The sequence below is a fragment of the Sciurus carolinensis genome, unplaced genomic scaffold (genome assembly GCF_902686445.1).
Source record: "Sciurus carolinensis unplaced genomic scaffold, mSciCar1.2, whole genome shotgun sequence".
NCBI classification, from domain to species: Eukaryota; Metazoa; Chordata; class Mammalia; order Rodentia; family Sciuridae; genus Sciurus; species Sciurus carolinensis.
In genome coordinates this window covers 881-13552 of record NW_025920505.1, presented here as the reverse complement: position 1 = coordinate 13552, position 12672 = coordinate 881, and the positions used below count along the sequence as shown (strand labels likewise).

Genomic DNA, 12672 nt, shown 5'->3' with positions numbered 1-12672 from the left:
ACTTAAATATATGTGGTTTTTGTTTTGTTTGGTTTATGTCTGGCCCTTCTCCTGGTCATCTTTGTGTTTTTGATACAGAAAGCAGTACCTGTCTGAAGTATTCTTAATAATTATGGAAAAGATGGAAAGTTCTCATCATTGGTAAGTCATTCCAGCACAGGGGTTTTGTGAAGAGCAAATAGAATAGTGTATGTGGACTGTTCCACATGGTATCTGGCATTTGATAGAGTACATAAAAGGTAACAAAAAAATAGGAGATTCTCAGGCAAAGATTAAAGTCAGATGTCAAGGGCATAATCCACTAGAATTCTTACACAGTGCCTTTATCTTCAAAGGTAAAAGATAATTTTTATCCCTGAAATTGTCATTTCAAGCATACGTGTAACTAAAGAGCAAAAGGAGGAGAGAATGTTAACATGTTTTGCTTAGCATTAATTGGAATATTATATTTTCTAGAAAGGTTGTTGGCTTACTTTAGCTATCTTGTTTAAGGAACTGCCTCTACGACAAGTACACTTCCTACCCTAGGATAAACAACACTATTTGCAATGCCATTAGCTAGCCTGTGGCACTTGCTACACTAATTCAGGTTCATTTTAAAAATGCAAGTTAAAGATTATGAAAGAAATATAAAAATTGCCTTAGTTTCTTGGTTCACATGTTATAGATACCTATTTGAACTATAGAAGCAAAAGTAGAAATTTATCATAAAGATATTAATGTCTTTTTTCATAGAATCCAAAAGTAGGAGTGAAGTCAGGTCTCACAAATCAAGAATCAGAAACACCTCTAAATGTACAGGGGTGCCTTTCCATTACTTGCCTCCACATCACTGTGTTTCTGTTTCATTTTGTTGCAGGGCCTACTTCTGTGCATGAAGGTGGTCTGGACTCAGAAGAGATATGAGGACACAGATAAGCACCTGCCATAACCATTCCATTCCATAGTGCTCAGAGAAAAAATCCTACCCTCAAAGTGTTATTCAATAAAGATTGTATTATTCAATGTTTCTTCACATGTATAGTTAATGTAGTTACAACTGTTAATTTTTCCATATATGTATAAGAACATATAATTTAGTATTATGCTGTTTTCACTTAACATGTCTATTTTCCTACATAGCTACATAACCATTACATTTGTTTTACAGGATTGTAACATTCAAGCTGATAAGTGTAATTTACTAAACCAGTTTCATATTGTTGAAAGTTTTACTTATCATTTTTGCTTTATAAAGAATAAACAACACTATATAATACAGTATTGTTTTGTTTGATTTTTGATAATTTCCTCAAGAATACTCTCAAACCTGGAAATGCTTAGTAGATGGAAATGACTATATATATTTTTTAAAGTTAACACAAGTCTTATTCTAAAGTAGAAATGTATAATTTTTCAGAGGGTGGGATAACTTGAAATAAATCAGAAAACATCCTCACATTAATCATTTTTTTCATATACTTCAAATTTGTAATTAATGCCTTTTTCCTCCTGGACCTCAGAAAGAACACCTGGGTATTCTGGAAGAAGTTTATATTTCTCCAAATCAGTTTCTGGAAAAAATGTGTCACTTTCAAATTCCTGCATGATCCTTGTCACAAACAGTTTAATATGACCTGGTTGATTCATGGCTTCCTTATAAACAGAACTGCCTTCTACTATCCAAATCGTGTCTATTTTACATGCTAATTCTGGCTGCTCAATAAGTTTTGCTTTTTTTTTTTTTTCTTTTTATGGTGGTGGGGGTTGAACCCAGGGCCTTGTGCTTGCAAGGCAAGCACTCTACCAACTGAGATATATCTCCAGCCCTGCTCAGTAAGTTTTAAGGCATCGTTCAGACTGATGGCAAGAAAATGAGCTCCTTATAGAAGCTCCTTGAGTTCTCTACTGAGAACTGTATTAATTCTGTCCTTTAAAGGTCGATTCTTCTGAGGAATAGAGAGCCAAGTCTTCCTACCCTTAATCACCAGATTCTGTTTCCTTCTACTGAAGGGTTGGTGGTCATCCTTTGGAAATATTTGAATTCATTCCTTTGGAAATACTTGAATTCATTACTGAGTGCGGGCAGGGCAGATCCCCATTTTTGCCCATGCCCATGTTCTGGGACACGGCGACGACGCAGTTTAGGGGACGAACCACGACACTAGCAGTGATCCCTCCCTGCTTGCCTGCTGCACCCAGACACTGTTTGGAGTTTGGCGCGAAACTGTCAATATTTGTCTTTTTAAAGAGATTGTCAGCTTACTTTTGAAAAGGATTGGAGAAACATGATGTCACTAGAGATTTATGAGTTTGACCATGATTTAAAATTTTTCAAAATTGGTAGTTTATTCACACAGACTGAAAACATTTGAATTCCTTGCCATTTTAGGGTAACTATATAGGAAAACAATTAAGATGCAACAAGAACATCTATAAACATATAATAAGTTCCATACTGGATGAAATCAGTGATCACTCCAGCTCTGAATCAGGCTCTTTCATGTTAAATTCACCTTGATCTGGTTTTGAAAAACATTACTTTTTTTTTCCTGAAGAGTTTGGCAAAGGACTGACTTTGGGTTTATAACCAGTTTTGTCTCTGAAATTATCTATCTAGACTTTGTCCAAGGTGCTCCATTAATGTAAATGCAATTGAATTTAATTACATTTTTCTTTCAAGATTAATTTATAAGGTGTTCCTAGATCATAAAAATGCCCACAAAGAGCCAAATTGTTTTATTTCTAGCTTTGATCTTTTTATTTTGTTTTAAATAAAGGTTTAGGTACTTACATTGTTTTACTTCAGTAGCTATATTTTAATTGACAGTAAAGTCATTCCTAGTTAAAATTGTAAAATGTACACATTTGGAATCAACGCTCGTCAACATTTTTTGGTATTAACAACTAACAGTGTTGTAAATATTTGTGGAATTTTGTTATTTCTTTTCATATAATTAATCATTAAATAAGTACCTTTTCTCTTTAGTAGCTCAACTTATTTCCTGAATCTACTCATTGATACTGTGTTTTTGATTTATAAAATCACCAATAAATATGCTACTTTTAAAAAAGTCCATTTTCCATATAAAATATATAAAATCTTCCAGCAGACATTTTCATTAGCTAACTGGTGATATTTTCAGTGAATGCCAAAAAGTAATTTATGAATATATAAAACATCAAATGTTTAGCATAAACTATAGCAGAAATGATTCATAGAATAAATGATTCATGTTGTCTGCTAACAAAAGATTAAAAAATTGCTATTATAAGAAATTATAATTAGTATTTTGAGCTGATCAAGTAAATTTATTTCAGTTCTCTGTTTTATTTTCTATGTCCATGGAAGACCTAGTAAATTAAGAAAATGTATAGTTTTGAATTCTGTTTGCATTTCTCTTTTTTTCCTTACTACCTAGTTTACTTATATTGTTGTCTTTCCTTGAACTCAGTTTCTCCAGATTTTAGGTATATTATGGGCATAAATAAAACCACTAGAATCCACTTTTGATATTGGTTTCAAAGCATGTCCTTCTTCCCTCTGCTCCCCTCTGATTGCTAAAAAGCTGACCAAAGGGCTATCAACTGGACAAAAACATTTGATACAAAGAATTTGACAACCCAATAGCTAGAAAACTATTCCCTGAATAATTTAAAATTGTTTGAAGCCTTTATCCTATATATATAACTGCTCTTCATTTCTATTCATTTTTGCATTCCTCCTTTGTATAGCCTTGGAAACACAGACCAGTGTTACAGCAGCAAAGGACATCAGGATGCCAAATAGGAAACAAGGACTTGGAAGATGCTTTGGACCTCTTAATTCCAGGCCACTTGAGAGCAGACACAGTTTATTACACAGGAAAATTGCTTGATCTTGGGAAGAGAGGGTGCTGTAGGTGAGGGAAAATGAGATAGTCACCAACAGTTCATCTTGCAATTCAGTCGTTTACATCTAACTAGAGAACGATTGCTGCCATGTTCCAGACAAAGAATGAGAGCTTCTTTCCACTCTAAGATGTCAAATCATATCTCATCTCTGTTTAGATTCTAGGGAAAAGAGTAAAGGGAAAAAAGGAGGATCCTTTTCCCACTCCTTTCACCCCTCCCAATCTGCCCTTTATTCTTCATCACAACAAATCCTTTGTTTAAATTCTTTTGAACTTGATAAACAAAATCATACCCAGGGATTTTCCAGGACAAGATTGTAAAGCATAAAAAATATGTAAATATTCACAAAAATAGAAGCAGAAGTATTTCAGTGAATATTTTGTTATAAGTTCAATATCTATAAATATTTTCATAATATGCAAAATTTTAAATGACATATGATTCTATACTCACTCTTCTGTAGCTGAGCAGTTTCATGAACATGAAATATTCCCCCTGCTCTAATGATTCACTTTCTGAGAAAATTCCCAACCCCCACACCACCCACATCTTCCCCTTCTGCTATTTATTTATTTTTCATTGATTGCCCTGGTCTCTCACCACCCACCCCAAGTTTTTAACATATTTATTTCATAGTCAAGTGTTTCAGGCCATATGTCTCATGCTATATTATAAACACTTTTATGACCAAAAGCTTGGATAACTCCTGTTACATTTATGAACATATTTTGAATATATATTTTTAAATATATGTATTATAGCTATTCTATCTAGGTCAGGTATAGGAAGAGGGCCTGAGTGGAATCTGATATAGAAGGAGATCAGAGTTTGTCTCGGAGCAATTAATAACCTGAACCTAACTTGATAGGAGACACAAAAACTGAAAAATGGTACACTTTCAAATGGACTACCCATCATATGTGTTAATCACTCATTATACTTTAGTTTCATTACATATATTAGTATATTGTGAGTTCTGTGCATCAAGGAAGAAAAGATTGATTTTTGGAGCAAGAATCTTTAAAATGACTACATAAAATCAAAAGTAAAAAACAAAGAAATGAAAAATGACAGAAGTTGATAGTCTTTCATTATTCAAAACAGCTTGAATTCTGAATTAGAATTTAGAAGCCCTGGAATAGAAAGAGATCTAGGTTGTCAATGAACATGAAGACATATGACAATATATCTTTGGAATTTTGACAAAGAAAACATCAAAAATATGTCTTCTAAAGTAAATGCCTCTATTAAGGAAAACTAAGAACTGGGAGAAATGCTAATATTGCATTGCTGATAGCATAACCCACAAACATAATAAAAATATTATTTTGGAACAAGAAAGGTCTTTATTATGTTAACATAGTATACCAAGCCAAGAACTAATAACTATTGTCATTCCTTTTAGACTAAAGCAAAGTGTCATGCAGCTCCATAATTAATTAGTAGAACTCTGAAAGTATTGTATCTCCAATATACACAAATTAGATAGAAGAGTTAAAACATGGTAGAAATACAGATGAAGAAAGAAGTTCTTAAGATATCCCAAGATGATGTTGTGGAAGGAAATCTAAAACAGCAACCTTTCTCAGTAAGTTGTATCACAGGACTGTCTTGAGTCAAAAATTACTTCCGAGTTGGAAGAAATCTTAGAAGTCTATCAAAAAGATAATGTAGAGTAAAAAAGAATTACCTTCTACTACCTAAAACAGCTTTAGGAGATGTTAGAGAATTAAAACCAAGATTTAGAAGAAGATTGATTTCTGCAACAATATGATTTTATGCGCACACACACACACACAAGATAACAGTGATTGAGAATTTTATAAGGTATAATGGAATAAGTGTGTGTTAACTGGGTAAATGAGAAAATGATGATTATAACAAAACAGTAGGGGCCTAGTCATACTATTAAAGGGGGAGGATTACTGGAAAGAATGTAATTACAGATACAGCGAGGAACAGAAGGAAGAAATACTGTCTGATCTCACTTACACATGGAATCCAAACAAGTCAAACATGGAAGCAGAAACCAGAGACTGGGTGTGGGGAAGGTTTGGGAGATTTGAGCCAAATCATTCAAAATTTTAGATAAGAGGAATAAGTTAAATCTACTATGTACTATAGTAATTATATAACAATACAATGTATACTTGAATATTACCAAGAGTAGATTTTAAGTGTTCTTGCCTCAGAAAAAAGTCTGTGAGGTAATGCAAATGTTAACTATCTTGATTTAGCCAATCCACAATGTACACATATATCAAAATATCATGCTGTATACCATAAACATACACAATGTTTACTTAACAATTTAATAAAACAACTCATTTAAGCAATTAACAAAAATCTTGGAACAAAAGAAATTACAGTGAAATTGAGTTTTTAAAGGCTTCTAGGTTGAGTTTACTATTGGTTTCATGCACAAGATTTACTGTTCTTTCAGTAGTAGGGAAGGTCCACTTGGTTAGTTATTCCAGAAAATCTTGTGGGATTACTTTTAGAAGACTGCAGCACCGTGTACCTAAGTAAGATAAAACAGAAACCAGGTATTAAGCCAAAGATATCAAAAGATGCCATTGAAACTTATAAACCTAATGTGGATCAAAGGAAGAATACTTGAGTCTTTTTAAGAGAGGGAGAAAAGAATTCATTCATTCATTCCATTCATTCATTCATTCATTTATTCACTCAGCAAAAGCAATTATCTGCTTTTATATGCCTAGGCACTGTTCTAAGTTCTTGGCAGACTTAAAGGAACCAGAAACAAAAATCCATGCCAAGCAGCACATATGTTCTTATGGAATGAAACGTAAAATAAGCAATAAAAAGATAAATTATATAGCATATTAGAAAAAAATAAAATACTACAGAATAATAAAGCAGAGTGATGGTGACTGGAGATGTGGAGGCATCATGGTTTCCTTTTAAGTGACAAAATCTAAAAACTCAATTATCTGTGATCTGTAACATTCTCAGAAAGGTGCACAGTAGAATATTAAGAAAGAAGTCAGTGGAAGCAGGCACGTGGGGCCTGCCCAGTATGATTTTTAACTACTCAATAATTCACTTTCAGTTCAAAGCAGGTGTCATAGCAGAAAGTAAGTTGCAGAATTCCTGTAAGAGAAATGCTCTAATAAAATCTGTGATGTTTCCCATTAATTGAATCCCTAACACCTGTTCCTTTTATTTACCTTACTTTTGTTTTTCACTTTGGTAAATACTATTTCTCCACTATTTTAAAGACAAAATAATTGAACATATGTGCAGTTTTAGTTATAAAACATTTATACTTTTCATCAGTGCTAATGAAGACATAATTGTCTATGTCTGTATGCCTGAGAAAACAGGAATAATTTATTTAACTACCACAGATGAATATGTGTAGCTCATCTGTTTAAGAAGAGGCTAAAGAGAACCAAGCTGGGTGAGCAGGCCCCTGGTGGTCCCAGGGTCTCGCTAGGCGAAATGAGTTTGGCTGGGGGCCGGGCCCCCCTGGGAAGACCCAGGGAACAGACTTTCTGGGCTTCTGGAGGCCGAGGAAGAAGAAGAGTTCTACCAGATGACTTACAGAGGTTCACTAAGGAATCTGGAGAAGACGAGTGTCAAGGGGACCAGACACAGAGGACGAGGTGGACTCTGACTTTGACACTGATGATGGGGATGAACCAGCCAGTGATGGAGAAACAGAAGAGCCAAGAAGGAAGCACCAAGTAGTCACCAAAGCCTATAAGGAGTCTCTAGAGAGCTTGAGACCTTGAAAGGTTAGTACCCCAGCTGGTAGCTCTCAAAAGGCCCGAGAAGGCACTGCTGTCACTAGAACTAGAGGACGATGGCTCTGACAGCTGGAAATCCGTGCATCAATCTACAGCTGAACACCCTCCACAAACATTACTTCAGGTACAGGAGAGGCAGGGCCAGTCCCGGCGGTGAAAGGGGCCCCACTGTGAGAGACCATTGACCCAAGAAGAACCTCTCAGGGAAGCCAAGAGCACAGAAGAGTTCAACTTGCGTTCACTGGAGACACATGAGCGACTTGAGGCTGACAAAAAGAAGCAGGTTCACGAGAAACGGAAGTGCCCTGGGCCCACGATCACCTCTCATTCAATGACAGTGCCGCTTGTTGGGGAGCTGGTCCCCGAGGAAGAGAATGTGGAGGTAGAAGGACTTGATCCTGCTCCCATGGCTTCTGCATTGACTCCCCATGCTGGGGCTGCACCTGTGGTACCACCTGCTCATTGCTCACGTGCCTTCTTCACATTTAGTGATGATGCGACATTTGAGGAATAGTTCCCCCAAGGTCAACCCCTAAAAGTCAGTGTTCGGGAGAACTGCCCAGTGACCCATCCTCCAGCTCAATATGGTGACCCTGCTACAGACATACCCTGTGCCACTGCTTGAAACATCAAGACCATCCGTGAGGCCTAAAGAAGCACATCGCTGCCCACAACGGTGTCCTACAGCTCAGCCCTGGGCCCTGGCCCCCCACCTCCTGAGCCCCTCCCTGACTCTGGGCCCCGAGCCTTATGCCAGAAATTGTCATCAAAAGAAGAGATGTTTAGTCCTTAGAAATCTCTGTCCTGCCGGGACATGGGCTCTTGACCTTCCCTCTCTACTTCTCCCCCTTATAACTCTGATCTTTGCCTGCTCCTCTTCTATGTCTTCCCCCTTCTTTGCCCCTGGTTCCTACTCGTTTTGTTAGGTTTTTTTAATCTAATAAAATGGAAAGATCCTTAAAAAAAAAAAAAAAGAGTCTAAAGAATTATAAAGGAATTTACTAGTTTAGGGATAGGATAGGGACCTTGCACCTTTTGCTTAGCTCTTTTAATTTTATTAAATGATGTTACTGCTCTAATAGTTCTACTAGAGGTCATTGTTAATGATACTTAATTTGAAGACCATATAAATACTTCATAGATAATTTCAAGACCATATAGATACTTCTGCCTCCTTTTCTCTGCCCTTGAAAGATCATTACAATTAGGAAGACAATATATTATTATTAAACTACAATAGTAATGGTTTAAGGAGCTTTGTGCTCTTTACTAGTTACGACCTCACTTGACCCTCAGAATAATGTTATGATGTCAGAAACATTCACTGGAAACAGCCTTACAGAGGTTACTTGCCAAAGGCGCCATATGTTGGGCTGAGATGAATTCTATAAACATCTAAGCTATTTCTGTTTAAGTGGCGTGGTTTTGTTGTCAAAACTGAGACAGAATTGAATAGGACTGACCAAATCTAGATATTGTTATTATCTAGGTGAGCACGTCATTTAATGACTAACATCTCTCCTCTTGCTCCACTCTTCCTGTTTCTCTTCCCCAGCCAGGGGCTCAGCTCACCTCCTGTCACCTTTCCTTTTCATCTTTGGGATAGGGACTGAACTATTATAATCTCACCAGGTATCTACTAGAATTTCAATTGGCTCGTTTAATGTTACGTTCACTTAGTCTATGAACTTTAAATTTTTTAAAAAGTGAAACAATATCTCATATAATAATTTTTAATAATTCATGATTTTTAATATGAAAACTCAAACTGGATATTATAAAATGAATATTTCAAAGCCAGTTTTTTTTTTTTTTTTTACTATTATGAATCAAGCTAAAATTTTAGAATTCAAACTTGTGAAATGTTTCAGTCTCAATACTCATTATTACAGAAGTAGAACTGTTAAATGCTGGGTCATGTTAGTCTTTTACTATAAATTAATGAATCTCTGGAACATTGACTGCCATAGGCTTTGTCTCAGGTTTCTTTTTCCAACTTGTCCATTGACTAGATTTATAAAAGAATAATCTATTACATTTTGTTTTATGAAAGTGACAATAAAAATGACTAGAAATCCCAAGTTTGTGTTTTATTGGTGTTCAAAAATTTTATTTTTGGAATTTGTTTTGCACTATACCAAGAGATGGTAAACAAGCTACTTGTATACTAAATAATGAGATGAAATTTAGCATTACCACAGGAGTGTTCCACCTGGTGATCAAGTGAAAAGCATCCTATTATTTACAGAATATCTTTAAAAATTGAAATAACTTCCCAGTTAAGATGATTTACAGGTTTATTAGGAATTTTACAGGTTTATTAGGATATTCTTCCTTATTGGTCAAATGGCTTACTACTTTTGGATTTGAGGATTTTCTACCTGATTTGCTTTTTTAACTGGAAATAAGGCAAAGCAAGTCTTATGCTGCATCCCATAGCATCTTATCCACTCAAGGACATTGATCCTGAAATGACCTCGTTTCTCCTGTGCCAGTGTTCCCTTCAGTAACACAATGTGCTGTATGTTGTTAAATCCAGTGGTTAGTTCTAAGCCTTCATATACCTCAAGAGAGTAAACGCCCGCTCTTCTTTTAGCTTCTAGGACACCATACTTGCTTGGTTTCCCCAAAGCTACTCCTTTTCAGTTCCTCTTACTTGTTTTGTCCTCTCCCTTTACTAAATATCAAAATGCCAGCGCTCAGTCCTTGGATATCTTTCCTTCTCCCTTCACATGTCTCCCCTTATTGATTATATCAACTTCTTGATTTTAATTTTCATCCATCTGCCAGTGGTTTCTTCATAGTATTTTCAGCTGGAACTCTGGGCTTATTTGGCCTTTCAATTTGGATGGCTAATAGATATTGCAAACTTAAACTGTTCCCAACCGAGCCTCTTGTATCAACTCTCTCCTCCAAACCTACATACTCTTTGTGAAACCTCTGTTATTTCATATAGTAGTAAGTCCATCCTCCTAAAGGCTCAGGCTGAAACCTTGGAGTTCCCCTTGTCTCCTCTTTTTCTGAATCCCCCATTCAAATTTTTAGAACATTCATGTTTGATTTTCAAAATACAGCCAAAATTTCACTATTTTTGGCTATTTTCCCTGCTACAACCTGGATCCAGTCAACATCATCACTACTTGGACTATCACAATCTTTCCCTCTGGATTTCCCTGTTTCTACCTTTATCAACTTTCAATATGTTTCTACAGAACAGCCATGGTTCTGTTAAAATACAAGTCAGATCATGGTCTTGGCAAAACTCATTTAAACAATAATCAAAATTCATATAGTGGTCTTCAAGGTCTATATGATCTGTTCGCACCCTAACTCTCCAGCCTTAGCTTCTCCATCCTTCACTATGCTAAGTCACACCAGCTTCCTCAATATTTCTTGATATGACAGGCATGCACCTGCCTTAAAGTAGAGGTTAGAACCCAGAGTCTCTCAGATTCCAAATCCAGGTCTTCAATCCAAATAACCTAATAGAGACTCTGGAAATCCCAATCAGAATATTCTCATACAAACCTAGTACCTTAAACATATACTAGTTTTTAAGTGCCCTAATCAACACTAGTTTTTAAATGTTCTACTAATAGGAATTGTAAACATGGTACTTAATTTTTTAGGCGAAATGGGGGGACTTTACATGGATTTAACAGAGGACATTCAAAGCAGATTGGAGACTAAGGAGGTTGGATATAATTAAAAAAAAAAAAAAAAAAAAAAGGAAGTGATCCCCACTTCCACTGCTGCCCCAGAGGCACCAGCCAGAGCAAAGGGGAGGAATAAGGGAAGTAAACGAACCCACTTTTTTAGGAGACCTGAGGCATGTCTTGGTATGAGAGATCAGAGATCGAAGACACTGCCTGACTAAACTGAAAGGCATGCTACACAATATTCTTGTGTAGAAAAGAAGCCACATCTCTCCTGGCTGCCCACAAAAGACACAGGAAGGAACAATTCTGCATCCCAGGCATGGGGGCCAGCAGCTAGGGAGCCAAGTTCTATACACCCAAGTTTGACCCAAATATAGGCCTGGCAATGCCAGAACAATTATGCAAAAGAGAGAACTTAAAGGGATATGAATATGAAAAGAAGAGCTCAAACCATCCCTACTTGATGATGACATGATTCTATATATAGAAACAAACAAACAAACAAAAAATTTCACCAAAAACTTATAGAACTCATAAATAAATTCAGCAAGGTAGCAGGAAATAAAATTAACAACCATAAATCAATTGTGTTCCTATAAACCAATGGTAAATCAGCTGAAAGAGAAATTAGGAAAATTATCCCATTCACAATAGCATAAAAAAAAAAAACACTTGGAATCAATCTAACAAAAGAGCTGAAAGACCTCTACAATGAAAACTACAGAACACTAAAGAAAGAAATTGAAGAAGACCTTAGAAGATGGAAATATCTCCCATGTTCTAGAATAGGCAGAACAAATACTGCCAAAATGACTATACTATCAAAAGTGCTATACAGATTTTATGCAATTCCTATTAAAATTCCAGTGACATTCTTCATAGAAGTAGGAAAAGCTGTCTTGAAATTCATTTGGAAATACAGAATGCTTAGAATAGCCAAAGCAATCTTTAGCGAGAAAAGTGAAGCAAGATCAAAATACCAAATCTTAAATTTTACTATGAGCTACAGTACAAAAACAGCATGGTATTGGCACCAAAACAGACATGAAGATCAATAGAACAAAATAGAAGACATAGAGACAAACCCACATAAATACAATTATCTCATACTAGACAAAGGTGTCATAACACACATTGGAGAAAAGACAGCCTTTTCAGTAAATGGTGCTGGGAAAACTGGAAATCCATATGTAGCAGAATTAAACTGAATCCCTCACTCCCCCTGCACAAACCTAATCTCAAAGTGAATCAAGGACTAGGTATCTTAAAAAGAGACCCTGCACCTACTAGAATAAAATATAGGTCCAATTCTCCATCATGTCAGCTTAGGAACTGACTTCTTCAACAAGATTCCTAAAGAGCAAGAA

At 35.9% G+C, this 12672-nt stretch overlaps 2 pseudogenes; one reads left to right on the top strand and one right to left on the bottom strand.

Annotated features, from left to right (window-relative positions):
* Positions 1–851: 851 nt before the first annotated feature.
* Positions 852–2157, bottom strand: LOC124975797 (dihydrofolate reductase-like; annotated as a pseudogene).
* A 5181-nt stretch (positions 2158–7338) lies between these two features.
* Positions 7339–8439, top strand: LOC124975796 (vacuolar protein sorting-associated protein 72 homolog; annotated as a pseudogene).
* Positions 8440–12672: the final 4233 nt, after the last annotated feature.